At 51.4% G+C, this 13,857-nt stretch overlaps 1 protein-coding gene and 1 long non-coding RNA gene across 4 annotated transcripts in view; one reads left to right on the top strand and one right to left on the bottom strand.

Annotated features, from left to right (window-relative positions):
• Positions 1-862: 862 nt before the first annotated feature.
• LOC142587417 (uncharacterized) overlaps positions 863-13,857 on the bottom strand; it is a 30,397-nt gene continuing 17,402 nt past the window's right edge. The window contains exons 3-4 of the long non-coding RNA XR_012829527.1: positions 1,690-1,724; positions 863-890 (exon numbers count right to left, since the gene is read on the bottom strand). This is a non-coding gene — a long non-coding RNA (uncharacterized LOC142587417). The remainder of the gene's footprint in view (positions 891-1,689; positions 1,725-13,857) is intronic.
• Positions 10,661-13,857, top strand: part of LOC142587416 (signal-induced proliferation-associated 1-like protein 2) — a 194,338-nt gene continuing 191,141 nt past the window's right edge. For 2 of the 3 annotated variants that reach the window (XM_075698427.1, XM_075698424.1), the window contains exon 1: positions 10,661-11,508. The gene's annotated coding sequence lies outside the window, so the exon portion shown is untranslated. The remainder of the gene's footprint in view (positions 11,509-13,857) is intronic. The other variant, XM_075698426.1, reaches the window with a different exon arrangement.

Raw genomic sequence — 13,857 nt, 5'->3', positions numbered from 1 at the left:
TCAACTTGTCAATAACTGTCATACGAATTACTGTAATAAACACAATTCCACGATGGGATTGTTCACTTTTATTTTTATTGTAGCACATAGAACCTTATTTTGTATAAGTTAGAAAAGTACAGGCCTTTTGCACATGTGGATATCACAAGCTTTACCAGTGTGCAATACAGACAGAGCAGCTGGTACAACATGAACTGCAACATTAAGGGCCACACAACAGATACGTAATTAAAGGTGAAAAATATAGAGGGAAGCTTCAAAATATGCTCTGGTGCACCAGAGGATATCTGTTGTGCAAAGTATAGCATATATTGTATGTGTACACTACATGTTCATTAAAGCAATGCATCAATGTCCCATTTCTCTTCAAGTTTATTATCAAGTTCAAATTTACTGAAGTTTATTATGACCATATGTACAACAGGAATCTGCTGACACACGCGCAGTCAAGGTGGCTGTTCGAGGTGTGCTGGCTGCCTCAGCGTAAGAAAAAGAAAGAAATCGGGTGAATGTCAACACCAGTGCCACTGCTTCTTGCCTCTGACCTGCACGTGCCTCCGCGGCATCTTTGTTGTGGAGTCTGCACAGGTAAGCTGGCGTGGCGAGCCGTAGGAGTCAACCGAGAGAAAGAGCACCGTCTGCATGGAGAAGGGGCTGTTCACGTTGCCTGTCGCTTTCCCTCCAATGCTCCTTTGCCGACTAGGGTGACATACCCGCAGTCAAGGTGGTTGTTCGAGGTGTGCTGACTGCCTAAATGTAAGAAAAAAAATATTAGATGAATGTCAATACCAATGCTATTGCTTCTTGCCTCTTACCTGCATTTTCCTCCCCAGCCACTTGGCTTGCGGAGTCTACATGGGGGAGCTGCTGCGACTTGGCGTAGGCATTGTCTAAGCAAAAAGAAAAGGCCATTCCAAATGGGGAATTACAGAAATAAATGCAGTTCTTATGTCTGCTTCTTGCACTAACAGTTTTCAAAGGTAGTGTCCAGAATACTCCAGCGCTTTGACTGCTTTTGCTTTTTACCTGCAGGTGTTGCTATGAGATTCTTAGTATGGCAGCCTGCAGTATTGTAACACTTGGTGGAGGCATTTGAAGTGGTAGCCAAAAATATAAAGAATCATCCTTGTCTGCATGAATGCTTTCAATTTCTAGATGCATTGGTAACTATCACTATTGGTGCAAGGCCCCCACATCTATGCGGCAAGTTCCATAGCTCGAAACTGAATTTTTTCTTTCGTGCTTCATACGGTTTCTGATATGTCCACATTAGATGTGATCCCTTTCTTTTTATTTATCCCACGGCGGAGAGAGCATCATTAATTTTTTTAATTTCTGCGAGGCTTCTTTTTTTGGTTTCTTTCTGAATTTATCAAGCAGCAGTCTCATGATGCTAAAGTGACTCATGTAATGACAATCATCAGCTTTTGTTTTGCAGAAAAACGAAGCATTTCCTGACCGACTGTTTGCTATCCCATGACTCCCATAATTTTGCAGAGTATTCTACCTATATTGACTTGTTTGACCTCCACTAAAATATCTTGCATTTTCAAATACCATTATTTCCTTAAAATCATTCGACACTCCTCATAATTTCTGTACCTTGGGATTATAATACTATGCTTTCACTATTATTGCTTGTTGTTTCTGACTAGAAATGTCTTCCTTAATTTAGAGCTGAAATTTTACCTTTGGAACACGCAGAAGGGCTTGCCATTGCATATCTGCATAACAGGGAAACATGTTTCCTTAAGCATTTGCAAAATCCAGTAGAAAATTGATGAATGCAGCTTGCAGTGTGATTTGACTGAATGAGCCATAAGAGTAACTCATCTCGCTTGGTAAATTAAAGCACATATTAGTGTGATGTACAACATGTGTTACACTAAAATGGTGGGTTCTCTTGCTTATACAGCAAAATGATCGGTGCGCGAGAAAAAAAAATTACTTTTGCACACACTGATTTAAGGAAAATGAGCTGGAGCTGTCCAGATGATCTACTTATTTTACCTGCGAGTATAATCAACAAAAATGTGTCCCAGCTGCTTAGTGGTATTTGAGAATATGTCAATATTGCATATGTGCGTGCGGCCTAAAATAGTCGACTTTTGAAAATGCTCGTAGGGATCTGATCTGCATGTCTGAATTTTCTGGATACATGTAAAAGACTCAGCATCAAGTGCAAGTGAACGGTCCCACAGGCCCGGAGTCGATCATGCACTTAGAAACGCTGCATACATTTGCGACCAGAAAAGATATGTCACATAAAATGGCGTGCAAGGAAGTGTTGAAAATATTGCACAGTTAATAAAACGCCTACGCTAATAATATGTTGGTTCATGCACTCGATTTCGTCCGTATTAGGCACTTGCCTCTTGAGTGCTTCGAGGCAAAGAAATTCGGCATCAGGCTGTTTTTCTGATGTGGCCTTTGTAGTAGCATGATTGTTCGAAGTGCAAGAATTAAACAGGTTTTATGACTTGCTTGTGGATTCGCCAGTACAATTCCGGTGCGCTGGTCCGCCTGTCCAGCAGTTTCTTACTGAAGGGAAACATGCAAATAAAAACACCGCTCCGATAGTAAAAAAAAAAAATGCTCTACTGTCACTCACAAGAGTTGTCTACTCGCGTGTTGTTCTGAACAAGAAGATACACTCGTTTACTTATATGTGAAGGTATGCCAGAGTACTTCGGGGCTTAGGTGGCACAAAAGGCGCGCATGTGCCGTAGCGTCCGATGTTGACGCGCGATCGCATGTTAAACCTAAACTGTACGAAAGTACCACGTGTCCAAAAAACAGAGATTCGAAACCGAAATTCGCGTCATCCTTTATTTCATGAATGCGTTCATCGTGATTTACGTAAGTCACGCACTTAGCGACCACTTTCTTTAAACTTAATATTAACGCATCACCTTCATAAAGCCATCAGGTATGCGTTTTTAAATGACAAAGCATAAGGTGACCTGTACTTGTTTGCATCCGTTTCAATAGTAACTGCGCCGGCCACATTGACCAGTAGCAACAGGGCGGCGACCTAGCTAGAGTGTACTAGAATACTTTTTCTAGTTCACTGTACCCTAGCGGTTCCCACGTTTTCGGGCCAGCTTTTCCTCCAGGGTTGGTTATATTAGCTCTATGAAATCCACATTCGAATTCGGAATGAGCAGCGTCTAATGAATAAATCTTCATAACACACGCTAGTTGAAAGAAAACGATAACCGCAAACACTTCTCTTTGGTTGCGAACTTCACGTGTTGTCACGAATCGAACCCAGGTTGGTGCTAGGTTAGAGCCGGCCGTCCCTTCGATGGACGCCGCCATGTTTGTTTACGAAAATCTTTTGGGACAACTTTTGAGCACTCTTTTGGGGCTCCCGCTAAATCAGTGAAATAGCGGGCCCAACGCAAAACCCAAACGCAGTTTGCGTCTCGCGCATGCGCAGTGGCTTCGACGCTATTTCTATGGGGCCCCAAACTGTTTGGCGCCCCTATTCTAAAGCTCTTTAATGTCTAGTACACAACCCTATGTTAGTGGCGCCAGCGCCATAGTTCAAATGAACGTTGGTTCAAACGACGGTCGCTTCCCATTCATTCGCCGATGATCCGGCAGGCACAGAGGCTACATAAGAGGCTATGGCAAGGCGCGCCGGCTTCGGTCGCGCCACTCGTTCTAGTACACTTTACCTATACAGCGCTCACGTACACCCGCTTCGATGGCAATGCGCGCTTGTTACTGGCTCTCCGACGTGTCAGCAAGAAACGAGCGACAAAGTCTGTCATCGGCACGTCCCATCTCAAGCTTAGGTCAAATAATTGGGCATGTTTTGTCGTAATTATTGAGATCGGCTGTTTATTTTCAAGCTGTTAGGACTACAGACACGACACCGAGCCGTAAAACTGGTTTGATTTCTAGTTAGCAGATGTTACCATAGCATTAGCATTGGTGATGCGTTGACGAGGTGGAACGCTATAAAAGTCTGTTTGTCCGTTGCAACCTTAATTCACTACTCCGCTCTAGTATGGTACGTGATGACGGTAGCGAGCAAATGCCAAGTACACAGACGCCGAGCAGACGTCGCGCCGCAGGTGAACATTTATGAAGGCGTTTGCCCTCACTTCTTGCCAAGGAGGGTGCAAGGTAAAACTGCAGGGAAAGCGTACAGGTAAAGTGAAGCTCTGCTGTCGCATGCATTAAACGCAGCTTACAGTTACGGTGCCAAAACTACGTCAAAACATTTTTTTTTTTGCGTCAATACACCAATCATGGAGCCCGTAACAGGATAGCAAGCAGACGCTGAGCAGACGATGCGGCGCGGATGAGCACATTTCGAGGGGCATTCGGCCTTCCTATTGGCTATGAATTCGCGTAGCCTCCACAGTGCTGCAATCAGCTTGTGAGATGGAGTATAGACCCAAAGATCTACATATGAATGGCCTACCAAATTTTAAGTTTGTTGCTTTCATATTGAACTGCTTCAAAACATCTGTATGATATCAATGACGGTACCTGCATCCACTGAAGAATTTTCCAGTAAAACCAGATTTGAAATAGTAAACAATTAGAGCCAATTAACACACGTGGTTTGGTTCATAAAGAGGCATTTCACTTTGTAGGATTCTGGTAAAATTACTATTGGTTCATCGCTTGGACATACTCTATTTTTCTGTGGCAACCTCGATGATGAATTGTGCGAGCAGAGGCTTCGGGAACGCTGACAACATTATGCATCTAGTTCAGTCTGGGAAAGTGAGAGTTAAAAGTTTGGTGTCCGTCCAATCGGGAGTCCTAAAATGGATATCGGCATCATCCGACACAAGTATGCAATCCTCACTAAACGACTGGCGTATCCGTCTTTCTAGGGAGCGTAAAGCATCTTTATTAATAATATTTGAATGGCGAGAGCAGTGTGGCAGGAACCCTCAGTCCAGGGTCCCTACGATGATTCCGGCGATGTTTCGAGCCCGTTGTATCACAGCTCGGAGGACCTCGGGAGGTCCGTCGCGGAGGACATCGTCCCACAGCTCTTTGTTGCGTAGGGGGTAAAGGAGAGTTGGCAAGGGAGGAAAGAGTTTGCAGTGCACTCAATCGTGACGTGGAAGATTGTGGGCGAGCTGCCACAGCCAGGGCAACGATCTGCATAACAGTGTGGGTAGAATTTATTGAGAGAGACAAGATTTGGAAAAGTTGCGGTTTGTAACTGGCGTAATGCCATTGCTTCCTCCCGCGAGAAGTACGGCGGTGGTGCGACGTGGGTGCGACGAATGCGTGTATAATGACGGAGTATGTCTTTGTAACGGAACAAGGGATCCCCCCGCTCTGATCTAGTCGCCTCACCACGCCGAGTCGCCCTGAGGGAAATTTCTCGGGCAACCGTACGTGCGCGTTCGTTACCCGGCAGCGAGGTGTGACCAGGGGTCCAGAGTAAGTGGATGCGGGGAGGTGTGGTTGGTGTATTTTGCGGGATCTGTTTGAGAATTTGGTGCGCCGCTGTCGGGATGCCATGTCCTGATAGGAACGCCCGGCATGCCTGTTGCGAGTCCGTCAATATATACACTGCCTCAGGAACACGGATGACGTATCGAATTGCAAGAGCAACACCGAGAATTTCTCCGTAAGCGGCATTTGTTCCGCGCATTGCAGCAGAGTCTCTCAGGGATTCGGTGCCATCCAAAACTACCGAGGTATAGCCCTCTTGAGTGCGTGATGTGTCCGTGTAGAAAGTATGTGTTTCCGGGATGTTTGCAAGCATGCGGCCAATGTATCGTACACGGGCTTTGCGCCGCCCTTTGTCATGCTCGGGGTGCATATTACCTGGCAATGGATGAATACTTAGTGCTTGGTGTATCGCTGACAACAAGATCGTTGGACGGGTTTCAGACTCAAGGGGTGGGACAGAGTATCCTAGCCGTGTATGAAGATGGCGGCCAGTAGGAGTGAGTAGGAGGCGCTGGCGATGGCCGACCCAATGTGCCTCTAGCAGCTCGCCTGTGTTATGTGTCCCTAAGTTAAGGAGACGGTGTGTGGAAGTATAGTTCGGGAGGCCATGGGCCAGCTTCGTCGTTTTGCGAATCATTGCGTCTATGCGAAGTTGTTGCGCATGGGTCAACCGCTGAAATGGGAGATGGTATGTAAGGCGGCTGATCACGCATGCCTCCACCAAGCGCAGCAGGTCCTCTTCTCGAAGGCCCGAGCGCCTGTTGGATACCCTCCGGATCATGGCCAGAATTTGCTCAATCTGTCTGGATAGAAGGGAAACAGTGTAGTTTGACCTGCCATCCGCTTGGACGTGTAGGCCGAGGATACGAGCACGATTAACCTGCGGTATCGGTGTGCCATCCACGTGCACAGTGATAGGGGGAGTAGAGGAACGACTCCGGGGGCGAATGATTATGAGCTCCGACTTTTCCGGAGCACATCTTAAGCCGCATTTTCTCGTGTACTCGGAAACTGTATCGACTGCTTGGTGCAGTCGGTCCTGGATGGCTCCATCGGAACACCGTGTCGACCAGATAGTAATGTCGTCTGCATGTATAGCGTGGGCGACATCAGGGATCTGGTCGAGTAGCCGGGGGAGCCCTGCGAGCGCGATATTGAATAGAGTAGGGGAAAGAACTGAGCCCTGGGCTGTCCCACGTACTACAAGGCGAATCGTACCGGATCGATGCGGTCCCATTCCTTCGGTGGCTGTGCGATCTCGAAGAAATGCGCGAATATAGTTGTACATGCGAATTCCACAGTGTGAATGTGCAACGTTGCGAAGGATGAGGTCATGTTCAACATTATCGAATGCCCTTATTAGGTCTAAGGCGATGAGTGCTCTCGTTTGGGCGGACGACGAAGGCCCTATGAATTCCTCCCGCAATTGTAAAAGCACATCTCTGGCAGACAGCTGAGCCCGATATCAGAATTGAGAGTTAGAAAAGAATGATTTTTCTTCGAGGAAGGGCTGCAGACGCCGCAAGAGTACATGCTCCATGAGCTTACCAATGCAGGATGTTAGGGAGATGGGTCGTAAGTTTTCAACCTTAACAGGCTTGCCCGGTTTGGGGATCAGTGTGATGTCGGCGTGTCGCCATGCTTGGGGAAGCATGCCCTTGCGCCAGCAATCATTGAAGATATGGGTGAGGTGGTTAATATCCGCGTCACTGAGGTTACGAAGGGTGGCGAATCGGATGTGGTCGGCTCCCGGTGCCGTGTTGCGGCGTAGGTCTTGTAGGAACACCCGCACCTCGTCAGATGTGATGTCTGCATCGAGCAATTCGTTCGCCTCGCCTACATAAGGATAGTCAGGGTACTGCGGCGGCGGGCCTGTGGGTATGAAATGCTTCTCTAGCTCTCTGAGGAGTGTCGAGACATCATCCCTGTACTCGTGCATTAGGATGTGAGGCTGTTGAAATGTTTTTCCCTTTGTTGTGGTGGGATCTGTGAGTGAGCGAAGAATCGACCACGTTTTTGCTGTGCTCAATGTGCCTGAGAGGCGATCGCAAAATCCTCGCCAGTCATTCCTCGTAAGGATCTCAGCATACTCCTGAGATTCCCGTGTAAATTGATCTACACGTTTCCTAAGTTTGCGGTTGAGGCGTTGTCGTTTCCATCGTCGTGTCAACCCTCTGCTGGCGTTCCAAAGATGAAGTAAATGCGGGTCTATGTCTGGTGTCTCGGTTGTGGTGCGCAGTGTGCTCGTGGTGGCCTCTAGATCTTGTGCGAGAGAGTCAAGCCAGCGTTCGTACCCTTGGCGCTCAGGTGGGTCCTGGCGACGTTCCCTGAATTTCGCCCAATCCGTTATAGGCACATTTCGCTCGGGCCTGCGCGCACCCCGTAATGACAAGGTGGTCGCCACAATGTAGTGGTCACTACCAAGGTGCTCCTCTAAAGGCCCGTGCGCAACAACTGGGCCACTATTGCGCACGAAGGTAAGGTCAGGGCAGGTGTCACGAGATACGCTGTTGCCCATCAGAGTGGAGTGCTCTGGGTCGGTAAGGAGTGTGTATCTCATGCTACAGATGGCATTCCATAAGCGGGTCCCTTTAGCCTGCGATTTAACGTAACCCCATGCAGTATGCGGAGCGTTAAAGTCGCCGGCCACCACACAAACCCGTCCAAACCTACCAAATTCTGTTAGTAGGTGCTGAAAACAGTGCGTTCGCGAACGGGGGGGACTGTATGCATTGAGTATAAACAGATTCTCGCTGCGTTTACCTTGCGTAATTATTTCCAATATTTGGTGAGGAACGTCAATGTTAGTGGTATGCATGCGACAAGTAACATGTTTCGAAACTAAGGCTCCCACAAGAGGAGAGACACCCGAGAGCGTGCTGTAGCCGGATAAAGAAGGGGTGCAATTGACTTCCTGTAAGAGGATGACATCGGGAGGGTTCGTGGATGTGACGATATACTGCTGTAGGGAACATCGTTTTCGGCGGAATCCCCTACAATTCCACTGCCACACCACTAGTTGCTCCGCGTTACGCGGCGTCATCATCATCGCGAGAGGAAGCAGGCGGTCGTGCATAGGGATGCGGGCGCCGGGTGCCCACATTTGAAGGTTGCGGCCGAGAGCCTTGGTCGGAAAGCGCGCTTTCGTTGTTACCGCTAAGCTCAGGAACTTCCATGCATGCGAAAGTGCACTCTATACATGATTTCACTTGCTCCGTAATCCCTATTTATAGGGCCTCCATTTGGCGTTCTATCCTGTCCAGAGCCGCCTGCATACTAGTGCTCATGTCTGCCACCAGCGCGTCCATTTGTTTTTGTAGGCGCTCACAGCGCGCCTCCATGTCACGACGTAGGCGGGCTATTTCTATTAGAGGATCGGGATTTGGTAACGAATTGGTAATAGGGGAAGGGGTAGGGAGAGATTTACTGGGCGGAGCGAGCTGTGGGGTACCCTTCGCCCGACCTACCTCCCGAGGCGCCTCCATTGCTGTTTTCTTCTCCGGGGTCCGCTGCACCCCTGAAGGGACCAGGGTCACCTTGGCTGGGGCGTTTGTCTGCAGGGCCTTCTTGTAGGGTTGTCGGGAAGATGGGGAAGGAGGGCGCTTCTCTGGGAGGCGCACCGATGCCTCGCGGGATCGGGACCGAGACTTGCAGCGGGTCCAGAACTAGCGACGGGATCTCGAACGGGTCTCCGACCGGACTTTTCTGGTTTCCTTCGTTGAGGCGCGCGACGTTCGGGTCTCCGCCGTATCTGTGGTAGTGGTCGGGTCGCTGGAGGGTTGGAGTTCACGCTGCTGTTTCTCGAGAGCTTTCCGCACCCAAACTTTGTTCATTGTCTGCCTTGCTCGCCGCGGGTAGTTTGGATCCGTTGTAGGGTGGGTCCCGTCACAGGATCTGCAGTGTGGGGTGCACGGATGTGACGGGGTGGGGTTGTCAGTCCCGCACGTCGCGCAAATGACATCATGCGGCGTAGGACAGTAATCAGCCCAATGGCCGAGCTTGTGACATATCTTGCAAACCAGTTGGCGGGGTCGATGGGGGTAGCAGCGGAGTTCTGCACCATAGAAACGCACGTAGCCAGGCACCTTAAGTCCTTCAAATGTTACCAACGCAACGTTGGTTTGACCCATCATTCGTGCTTGAACTATTTGAGTTCCAGGAGCCACAAGCTCATTCACTAGCCTGGAAGACGGTGCACCGGGCAAAAGGCCAGGAACAATTCCCTTGCATGAGCTGTCTGGGGCCGCAAAATATGTCGTGATGGGATAGACCCGCTGACCCAAGGTTCAGCTCCCTCACCTTGTAGAATGCGTCGGCTACGTGTGACTGGGGTGTGCTGATGATTGCCAAGTTCTGCTGAGGTCGCAGTCGGAATATGATGTTCTGACGATCCTCGGTGGTCAAGCCGGCTGCACTCCATAGAGCACTGGCGAGTTCTGGGCGCGTCCACTTATCGAGACAAAGTCCTCCGTGAGGCCGCAGAATTATCTTTTCATCGTGCAAAGGAAGTTGAGGCAGGTTCTGATTCCGAATGCGCTTGCGTACGGTAGGCTGGGAGGCGTCCGGAATGCCCAAGATGTTCTCGGAGAGTTGCGTCTTAGCGCGCGTTTGACGGATGCGTCGCTTATGTATGACTGTCTTGTTGCGTCTTAGCGCGCGTTTGACGGATGCGTCGCTTATGTATGACTGTCTTCCAACAGCCACCTGTGTCGTTGTCAGTTTTGTCCTCGGAAATGTTCGGGGCAGCATCTTCCTCCATCCTTTCCCCGGTCGGAGTGTCCACCTCTCGCTGTTGGGAGGGAAAATTGGCGACGATGGGATCGGCGGCCACTCCCGCGGTATCCACCTCGGGCGTCTTTGTTGTTCTTGAGGAACGCGCGGCGGCGTTCTCCGTCGCCGATTGCGTCTTCTGCTCGTTAAAAAATGACGTTGCGGTAGATAAATGCTCCATCAAAACAGAGCGGTGAATTGGCCGAAGGCCCTTGGCACGCCCATTTAGAACATGGGCCTCGGAAGAGCTGGTCGCTTGGCGCTCTTGGTTTATGGTGTAGAAAACACGCCAAGGCAGCTATGGCCCCGGCAGGGGCAGCCGCGTTGGAACTCCCGTCTTTCGAACTTCCCGCTATTCAAGCGCCACCTGTTGACCTGGAATCATCCACAAAGCGTTTGCGCACAGTACCAAACGGCGGCGCCACTGCCGCCGCAGAAATACGCAGAAGCGGTTCCATGTGCGTGACCTTTTCGCTCCGTAATTTGTTGCTGTTTTAGCGAAAAACACCGCCACCGCAGGCTGGGTACGGTGCGTTTTCGAAACAGCGTTACGCTGAAGGGGCTTTTTGTCTGTAATGCGCTCACTTGCACTGTAAGCACACGCAGCACTACTGACTGCACTATGCTGCAGTTGCTGCTGTCACGCTGTTCGGCGATCGCAGGCAGTGGAGCAAAACAAACCGGGCCAACCCAGGAAAATGAGCGGGAGAGAGAGTTTCACGTGACCGCCGATGGGTGCCGCTGCCGCCGCAACTCATTGAAGCAAGTGCATTGAAGCCCAGCCTGTGCTCCAGCAGCCGAGTGGAGAGGACGAGCGAAAAGAAAACCTCTAAATACAGGCAGCGGTCGGAGTGAACGAAGGAAGAGAGAGGAGGGAAAGAATCAAAATAGCAGAACAGCACAGGCCAGCCAGCGCGTTCGTCCGTGATGGCGACCCACAGATGGACTCGCCAGTGTCGTCGCTTCGTCGGAAACGTGGATTTTGCCTCTTTCGGGCGCTGAGCAGCCGCGGACGACGCGCCCGTCGCCGCCTTCGACATCGCCGGTAACTACCGAGCGTGGTTGGTTCGGTGAAAGTGCGCGGCCGGCGTTGACTGGTAGCGGTGTTCGTGGGACGGCTCTTGCCAAGTGAAGCCAAGTAGTGAGCGCGCATGTGTTCTCCCGGTGGAGCCGCGACGACGCGTCAACAAAGGCGGTGCTCTGTGATCACTGTGCGTAGTGGTGCGTTGTGCTCTGCATCATCTCAAGTTTATTTGTTCTTCTCGATCAACTAGCGGCGACTGCCCGGGAGGAATCGACACGGTGAGTTTTCTAGCGCGGGGCCGCGCCTCTTCGTGAGCCTGCGGCGGCGGGCGCTTGCAGGATTTTGCAGTGCAGTTAGTACCCCGCTACGTGCCTTGCGAATCTGCAAGCACGCGCGTGTTAGAACAAGCCGTCGCTGCAGCGCGACCTCTCAACGCGCTCTTGCCCCGCGGCGAAAGTCGCCGCATCGTACGTGAGTCACTCGCGCCCGCCCGGAGGACTTCTCACCTTTCGGCTTCTCCGCTTTTATTTATTTGTTAATTATGTCTGCCTTTACGCTGTTCGCGTGCTGTTTATCGGAAACGTGTGCGTGTGCCGTCGCGTTGGCTGCTGCTCGCACACAAGCGTCGCCGCTGTGGCAGCGCGTGATATGTGCCTGTCCATCGCCTCGCGCAGGCCGCTGCTGTACGCTTCACGAGCCTGCCTGGTATTTCCGGTCCCGCTGGTTCCTTTTTACTTTGCTTTCCTTCTTTTATTACTTTGCGGCCCCCTCCGCCGCTCTTCCCACTATATACTGCTCTGGAGCGGTGGGAGAGACTTCTTTTTGTGTCCATCTTGAAAGAGCGAGAAAAATAAAGAAATAACGTAGCACGGCAGTGTACGACGACAAAAGAGCTGACGTCCCCCCCCCCCCCCCCCCCGCCATCACCTCCGTCCTCGCCGTTGGTCCATTATGTCGCGCTGGGAGGAGTGCTTGGGAGCCGCGCGTTTCGTTTTTACGGAACCAAGGACGCATTCCTAGCTTTGATGGTCGAGACGTACGTAGCAGCATTCGTTCATTCTTAGGCCGCTACACGTGCTTGAACACTCGCCGCAAATTGTCTTTTCTTTGTCGCAGCGAGTTTTCGTTCGCGAACGGCGAGAGACAGGCTAGGCGTGTTCGTTGGCGCGCGTATACTACGTGGGCCGGCGCGGAATGTCGAAGCCGGCGGGTCTGTGTGACGCGCCTTTCGCAAACGAAAAGAAGCCAGTGCCGCGCGGAGTCAAACACTGCAGCCGTTGTGGCACAGAACGTCTCGTTGTGTTTCCCGCTCGGAGAAAGTTGCTGCGATGTGTGGGCGAACCCTCCTGCGGGTCGGTGAATCTGCATGCGTGCGTGTTGTGCGCGCACTGTGCATAGTCGCCCGCGCTCACACGTTTGCAACGACCACCACCGCCCAGGCAGTTCGCACGCTTTCTCGCTCGCTCGCACCCATGCCCCGGCGGCGAGTTTCGAAAGGCACGCTTTTCTTTGAAGCGCGTGCGTGCCCGTTTTTCTTTCTTCCTTCCCTCGAAGGTGGTCATGATCCCACCACCTCGCCGTTGCTTGCCGCGGTGGCCAGGCGCGTTTTTGACTGCAGTGGTGCCTGGCTGCTGCCTCGGTTGTTTCATAATCGTGCACGCGTGCCGCTGACAGCACCGCCCAGGAGTCGTCTGGGTAAAATGCGTTGTGTGGGGTCGCGCGATTTATGTGATCCCAGGCACATAATCGGGCTGTAACGTAGCGCTTTTTAACGCGATAGCGTTAAGGAGCTCGTGTCGCAGAAAAGCCGGTGTCGTCGGCGTCGGTGTCGGTGTCGGCGTCCGCGGCGTTGGCCGTGAGCGATAAATCACGGCAGGCACTTCATAAATAAAAACGAACTTCCAAGACGGGCTGGGTGGGAATCGAACCAGGGTCTCCGGAGTGTGAGACGGAGACGTTACCACTGAGCCACGAGTTCGATGCTTCAAAGCGGTACAAAAGCGCCTCTAGTGAACGCGGTGTTGCCTTAGATACGAGCTGTTTCTAAGGCTCAGGCGTCCGTCGCTTGCTCAGGCGCACATTTCGTTGTCGCGCCGAACGCTGCGTTGCTCGACGCTCACCGCGTCCGATGCGGGGCGCGTAGTCGGGGCGCCGTAGCCCATTGTCTTACACCCCTTGGCGGGTCGACGGGAACGCTGTCGCGTTCCACTCTTGAAGGCGAAGCTTAAGCGTCCTCCAATTTTTTCTAAGCGGTCCAAGTTTTTTTTCGCCGCTAAAGCTAGAATATGTGGCCACACAGATGCAAAGAATGAATCTGGGGTACGAACCTAGCTACCTCCAGTCCACTCATATATTTCGGAACTATGTCAAGCGGGCGCCAAACGGGTGTCGGAGCTCGGCGACGCTGGATGCTATTGCGCGTGGGCGCTTGTTTCGGATTTTGCAGCTTACAAATACAAAATGGGGAACACCTAACCGATGCCCGCGCGGGACACCGCTCAAGGTTTCAAGCACCCCAGTACAGATGCAGTATAATCCGAGCGTGAGCCCGGTCGTTTTCTCGACATCGTAGTGATGACACCGGTCCGGTGCGGTCAGCCAGTCGTGCGGACGCAGCCAGCGAAGTA

The sequence above is a fragment of the Dermacentor variabilis genome, chromosome 7 (assembly GCF_050947875.1).
Source record: "Dermacentor variabilis isolate Ectoservices chromosome 7, ASM5094787v1, whole genome shotgun sequence".
NCBI lineage: Eukaryota > Metazoa > Arthropoda > Arachnida > Ixodida > Ixodidae > Dermacentor > Dermacentor variabilis.
This window is presented reverse-complemented; position numbering and strand designations above follow the sequence as displayed.